The sequence below is a fragment of the Megascapheus bottae genome, chromosome X (genome assembly GCF_031878675.1).
Source record: "Megascapheus bottae isolate mThoBot1 chromosome X, mThoBot2.hap1, whole genome shotgun sequence".
Taxonomy (NCBI): Eukaryota; Metazoa; Chordata; class Mammalia; order Rodentia; family Geomyidae; genus Megascapheus; species Megascapheus bottae.
Window position 1 is genome coordinate 102,573,379 of NC_143547.1, and position 7,565 is coordinate 102,580,943.

Sequence of the window (7,565 nt, forward strand, 5' to 3'; positions counted from 1 at the left end):
CCATTCACTTGCTCTACAACAACTCATCTACTCTCATATATGCTTATATATGCTTACTGATTCACTCATTCATTCACATCTACTTGTTCGCTCATTCACATTCAATCACTATATTCACTCATTTATTCTTCCACTCATATACTCACTCTCATCCATTCAGCCATACTTACTCAGCCATCTGCTCATTCACAAATGTTTCTTCCTTGTATACCCAAGGCAGAAGGTGGCAAGAAGAAGTTCTGGAATTGGTAACTTCTCTCAGAGAGACCACCCCGTAGGGAAATAGAGGAGTAGAAGCAAAATAAACATATCACAAGATAAAGAAATAAGGGCAACTTGAAGGAAGGAAAATCTAGAGTGTAGAAGGAGAAACTAGACTCCAAGTCTACATTATTTACTTCTGTTTCTTGCCTGTCTTCCCACTCTTGTTGACTGCTGAGTCCTGTGTGCCTAGAACAGTGTCTTGCACATAGTGGATACCTATGAAAATATCTCTTGAATAAATAAGTGGATCATGACAGGAAGTAGGAGAAACTTGATGCTGTTGTCTTTGGAAATGTTTTGTACAGGAAAGTGTGGCAAGATGGACCTTGTCAAGAGAAAAGGGTCTTGGTAGACAAGTGAAATCCAATGACAGCTTGATGTGAGCAAACAATTGGGGCAATGGCATGGAGCTGGTGGGAAATATGTACTATCAAGGGTACAGGTCTCCAGGTGAGAATGCTCCCAGACATGGCAGGGGAGGGGCACCGCTTGACAGGGACTTTCAAAGACAGCACTTTGTGTTGTCCTGGAGGTACTGGGATCTCTAGGGAAGGAAATTTGACACCTACTTGCTGAGAAGGCTGACAGCCTGCTAGATCTGAGCCTTACTCAGTGGGATACTGCACAAGAGCTCAGATTCCATTCCCTGAGTACTTACGGAGCACCCACAATGTGTAAAAAGTAGTACTAAAAGGGGGTAGCAGAAAGGGCCCCAGGCAGGGAGGGAAGCTAGGGATGTGCCCCAAACTGGGCCCCCTAGTCTAGCTGTCAGTTCAGTGATGGAGACAGGCCAGCTGATCCTAAGGGCCCTGCAGCCTTGACATTCTGGGACTCTAATTATAGACGTGAAAGCTTCATTCCAGATAGCTAGGGAAATCCTTGTGTTCATTTTTACCTCCTGGGGCTTTAGTTCAGCTGGCACTGAGGCAGTTAAAAAGGAATGGAATGGAAATCTAGAGAGCCTCCATCAGCCTAATTGTCTCTCGGCAGACTGTTTGCTTCTTACTTCTAGATGTCAGCAGCTCTTTGAGGAATGTAGAACAATAGCCTTTTCACTAGTGACTGTTGGTTTGGTTCCTGATCTTTGCTTTTTACATTGCAAACTGGGTGGGTCCTATATGCCAACAAGAATCAAAGGCAAGATTCCTTTCAGACTTCCTTTCTAAAAAACCTAAAAGGAAAGGTAGAGCTATAGTTGAATGGACAGGGCCAGTCTTCCCATAAATAATATCCGTTTTTACAGAAGTGTATCATAGGGAGGGGAGCCCCCACTGCCGCAGGCTCAGCTCTATAACATTTCTCGGTCTGTGTGAGTGGGGCCTGTGGAACTGCAGTGACATTGGGTCCTCTTCCAACACAAAGAAATCACCTAAGCCAGAAAAAGACCTAGAAATACTTAAACGGCTGCTTACTAACACCCCTCCACGAAGAGATATGAAAAAGCAAGATGATGAAGGTATACTTGAAGCCAACTAGTAACCATTTTTATATCTTGATGGAGCCCCACTGTCTCCTTCAAAAATGGGGTGGCAATGGTAAGCTGAGGACCTACCAGTGGATCAGGGACTCATGTCTCACCTGCTCTCCTTTGTACATCGAGGGTAGCTGAAAGCTCCAACATGGCATCCTTCCTGTCTAAGTGGGAGGATCCTTCTCCTTGGAAACAGGCTGTGGGAGACCGGCAGAATACCCTTGAGGCTTCAGAGCCAAGGCCCTGTCACCTGGCAGAGAGAGAAATTCACTGTAGATCCCTAACAGTCACCACCACTGAAAACTTAAGGTCAGGGAAAATACTTCTACCATGCTTGTACCCTTGAGGACAATGTACTCAGCAAGCAACATCTTGTTTCTTTCCTATTTTTTTTAAATTATTGTAATTAATAGAGGGGTTACAGTTATATTCACCAGATAGAAGGAGCATTAATGCACACACATTGATACCTCTTCTCATGTTTTTGTCCCCATTTCCCTCCTCCCTCTCCCCTCATCTTGTTTTCCCTCCTTCCCTTTCCTATGTCAAACAAATAAACATATATTCAATATTTTACAGATTACAAGGTAAGATACTGTAACAATATGAGAATAACTAAGGGACAACAAAAGAGAAGAGAAATAACATAGTACATTAAAAAACAGCAATCACACAAGGCAAAGCTCTTGTTTCCATATCCTAGAGGTCCTTTTATTTAGCCTCATCCTGTATGACCTTATGAATCTAGGATTTGAGCTATTGTAATCCTCTGCTAGGAGAGTCCAAGTTTTGTACTAATTGTGACAAATGAGGGAAACCATTGAGCCCATGTTCCTTTGGGTCTGGCTAACTTCACTTAATATGATTTTTTCCAAGTCTTTCCATTTCCTTACAAATGGGGCAATGTCATTCTTTCTGACAGCAGCATAGAATTCCATGGTGTATAAATATCACATCTTGTTGATCCACTCATCAACTGAAGGGCATCTGGGTTGGTTCCATATCTTTGCTATGGTAAATAGTGCTGCAATGAACATCGTTGTGCTAGTGGCTTTAGTATGTCCTTATTTCTCGACGATGGGGTAAATGCCAAGTAGTGGAATTGCTGGGTCGTAGGGGAGCTCTATGTTTAGTCTTTTGAGGAAGTACCATATTCTGCAGGCAACATCTTTAGCATGTAAACCTCAAAAAAGTCTGAGTGACCCACGGCAGGCCAACAGAGTCCCTAAGCAAAAATCTGTTGTTTGGTTGCAGCATTAAGTAGATTATTTCTGAGAATTATGGATGGATTACTGGTTCCTCCAGAGACCCCTGCCTTCTGGAAAGACCGTGCCAAAAGCCCTGGGCAAGGAAGCATACACTGCGGCTGGCCCTGAATTGCCTGTGACCTTGGGCTCATCCGAGTTGCCCTGTGGCTGTGATCTCTCCATAAGCCAGCAGCTTAGTTCAGGGGCCTCTCTGACCTCAGAGCTTAATTTGCACCTCCCAGGCATGGAAATGGACCATCCTAAGACTCAAAGTGGCACAGGACTCCCAGCGGTACTCTGCCTGCTGCACAAAGAGGGGAGGCCATTCTTCTGGGTGGGTCAGATAAGAAGGAAGTCCGGGTTCTGTAACTACCAACCATCACTCCACTGGTAACTCCAAAGACAGAGTGCTCTCCCCTGATGGGAACGATAAAGAACATTGTCAGCTTGCCCCCCCCATGGTAGCACCATTCGGAGCACATGTTGGAGGACTCAGGGGGACCAAAGCCCCTCAACAGTCAAATCAGTGTGGGCTCCTGGCACTGAGAATTTGTCTCTGGGCAGACAGCATCCTTTGCTTGGGTGGCAGCAGCCTGCTCTCTGCCTCTTGTTCATTTTATTTTTAGACTCACTTGGCCAGCCTCTCTCCCTGTCTTTGCAGAATGAGAGCGTGCCCAGGGAAAGTGGTGGGCACATTAGTGAGGTGGGCAGGCAGACTGGCACACTGAGGGGCTGTAAGGACAGCTGATAAATTGTTTGCTTAGCTTCATCTATTTATTAGCATGGTTAGAACCTGCTATTTATATTTTAACCCTCCAGGGAGAGTTGTGAATCTCTAAATACAAAGAATTGGTATATTTCCAGCCCGGAAAGTAAGAACTAATCAGTAGTCACAGATCTTGCCAACACTGCCACAAACTGAGAGGTGGAGGGAAGCCTGAGATGCCCTGAGAGTAGCGGCCAGCGAACCTGGAAGTCACCCTCCCAGTTTGCAAGGTCTCACGCAGTGGGTTCAGATCATAATTGCGATTGTCTGTGTGATGATCAATAGAAGCAAAGGTCAGGAAAGGGCAGGGAAAATGTGGCTGGGAAATCAAGAAGAGGGCTTCACACCTGCAAGAATGGGCACTCCCTCCCCCCCACCCCCAGCAGCTGTGGGAAGCACTGCAAAGCAACACAGGAAGTGGCCACTGCCAGGGCTTCTTCCCCTCACAGGAAAAAGACTTGGGAGGGTGGGGATTCTGGAATCCCCCCTCTCTCCTTGCCCTGGGCCCTGTTGTACCCCTTCCTCTTCTTGAGGGGGTGTTCTATTATTTTAGGCAGGTGCAGAGCACTCTGACAGACTTCTATTCTGTATTGCCGACAGGCCCCATAGAGGTAACAAGGAAACGAGAAGAACCTAATTTTTTTTGGGGGGGGGCGGTCATTCCAGCCAGAATCCACACGGATCCTGCTACCCCAGGGAGACTGGCTGCTGACGCCTTTGAAAGCTACTAAGAATCAATGTGGACTGTGAAGTGATCTTCAGCTTCAGGCTGGGAACTGCCATGTGTCTGAACATTGTTTTTGGAAGCAAATGGATGCTTCAGTCTTCATGTTAAGATGTTTCCACTTGCTGCTATTTGTGTCTCAGATGCCCTTGTATTTAGTCTGCTGCAATGCTGATGTTTGGGGATGCTTATCAATGAGTACTTTAACAATCTATAGTTCTCTGCTTGTGGTTTTAGGAGCACTGGCTCCTCTCTCTGCAGCTAACTATGGAAAGACTGAAGTTTAAGGACACACATAGACACAACTAAGTTTTGGAGTAAGACGTGTTTCAGGCAGCACAGAACAAGGTAGCTGGATTGAAAACAAACCAACCCTTGGGCCTCTTCTAAGAGATCATTTTTGCATTGCAAATATACCCAGTGTCACTTCCTGTAGGGAGGTTTCTCTGTGATGTGGCTGCTTGTGCCACCTATTTACAGCCTCCAGCCCTCTGTCTCCATCTTCAAAGTAGCAGCCATGCGAAGGAAGCCCCACAGGCCTTGGCCCTCTGGCTGGCACCTGATTAGAGCTCAGGTTTAGATCAATTCACAACCTAAACCATAGTTTAGGCGAAATTTATGGACATCATAATCTAAAAACAAACATTACCCTTTGATAGCTCTGATTTATGCATAGAATCAGTTTGCTGTTCATGTCTTAATTATTTTTTTAATAGCTTCATGGCAGAAAATCAAAGCCTGCTGAGTTTTATATTATACTCTGCAACTTATTTTCTTGTTTCGGAGCTTTTGAGTTTTTTTCCCCTTTAACTTAAAACATCTAATTAATCCATGTAATGTGGATTCTTTCTGTTTAAACCTTTCATGGTCATAAAACTGAATGCAAATGTACCTAATTTATTTAGAAATCTTCCTGTCCTTCCTTCCTTCCTTCCTTGCTTCCCTTCTCCTTCCTTCCCTACCTCTCTCCCTCCCTACCTCTCTCCCTCCCTCCCTCCTCTTCCCTCCCTCCTTCCCCCCTCCTTCGGTCCCTTTTTCCTCCCTCTTTCCTTGCTCCTCCCTCCTTTCTTCCTCAGTCTTTCTTAATTTCTTCCTTCTTGATTCCCTTTTCTTCCTCCCCTTTTTCCCTCCCTCCCTCAGTCCCTTTTCTCTCCTTCATTCCTTCGTCCTCCCTCCTCTCTACCTCTGTCTTTCTTAATTCCTTTCCTTTCCCTTCTCTTTCCTTTCTTTCTTCCTTCCTTCCTTCCTTCCTTCCTTCCTTCCTTCCTTCCTTCCTTCCTTCCTTCCTTCCTTTCTTCTTTCCAGATACATCTGCAAATATCTATTCAGGTCTAGAAGTCTGTGAAACAAGAAAACAAATGAAATTCTATCAATTTTAGGGATCCTAAAGGAACTTCCCTAGCCATTTGGAAAATGTGAACAAATATTCCCAGAAAGCACTGCCAATGGGCCTCCTTCCTGCCTTCATTTCACTGTCTTTGCCTGTGAGGGACTGCTTGTACCCTTGGACCACGGCACACTCTGGGTAGGTGGGGGGCTGACCAGGCAGCACCTGCTACAGCACCTGCCTATTAACTAACCCCCTTCTCCAACTGACAACGTTTTCTGTAGCTTTAATATTGTCCCCTGCATGTCTGACATTGTGGGGCTGCCTTTCTCTCTCGCACCCCCACGTTGACAGAGTGGCAAGGGAGGATATGACTTGTCTATGGCCAGTTATGGAATCCATTAAAAAACTAAGGATATCTTACTCCAGATCCTTCATAGTCCAAGAAAGATCCTCCTCACAACCCCCACCAGTCAACGTTGAGACACCTCCATTGATTTAGAGCGTCTCTGAAGCACATCAGTGCACAGACGTTCAGCTGCTTCCTGGTCCAGGTGCATCTCTCAGGCTTGGCAACACATCTCAATTTGGCAATCAGGGAGGCATTCCCCTCCCTCTTGAGCAAGGCTGTCTCAGTGCCCATGCTCCCCGCCTTCCTTGGCTCAGAGTAAAATCCTAAGAAACAAAGAGGCTATTTAGGTGTGAATATCCCTGATGAATAAAGAAAGGAGAATTGCTTGCCAGATTATTTAAGGCAAGCAGTCCAAGCCATTTCTTTTTGGCCAACATGTCTCTATTGGTGCAAGCCCTATAAAGGGCAGCAGGAGCTCTCCACAGCCTGTCTTCAGATTCTCTTGTGGAACTGGTACCTATAAGAAAGGAAGAATGAGCCATTGACAACACATTGCCCGGACAGAAAGGAGAGGTACCTCTAAACTGGATGTGGAAGCAGGCTTATTTGTTGTCAGATCCATTATCAACTCAGCTACTCACCAAGAAAGGCCTTGGACATTTTCTGGCTCTACTCTTGCCAGTCCCTCGCCAGTGGGTATCTGTAAGAGCATCTGAAGTGGATGAGGCTGGTCTCTGCTGCCTCCTGAGCTGCCTTTGGCTAAAGGAGGCCACCCAATACTTATGGGGATAGAGGTGATCAGGAGCTTCATGGCACTCGAAGGCTTAGTCCTACTACTTTGTCCAATTTGGCCCAGAATCAGGGAGTGATGGAAAGAAAGAGTCACAGGACTGGGTCTCTTCTTCATTGACATCCCATATAACTGCAGCTTTCCTTACTTTTATACAAAAGGACAAACAGCAAATTTGAGTTCAATACCAGTTTCAAATGAAACATATGTATTGAACTAGACAGCTAAGGGCAGAAGGGAAGCTATCTGCAGACAATGCTTGGTATGTATGACGATCCAGGACTCTCCCAATAGGAATTCATTCATTCACTCAGTGAATGTCACTGAGTTCTCAGTAGGTGTCAGACTTGTGTTGAATGCTAGAGCCACAATGATGAATGAGAAAGACTTCAGGGAGGGCCCAGCCTGCAGAAGGAGGTGCTTTGGAACACTGAAGGTGTCTTTGAGCAAAACCATTACCCTGGGCCCCCTAGTTAAGGGTCTAGTAACAAATGTTCTCTTGTCTCCTCTGACTTCTGGCAATTGCTGGCCTTGTTATGTTATGGTTATATCATACCAATCCCTGCCTCTACCTTCATGTGCCTTGTTTTACCTTTCTTTTCTTTCTACATTTTATTTTAATAT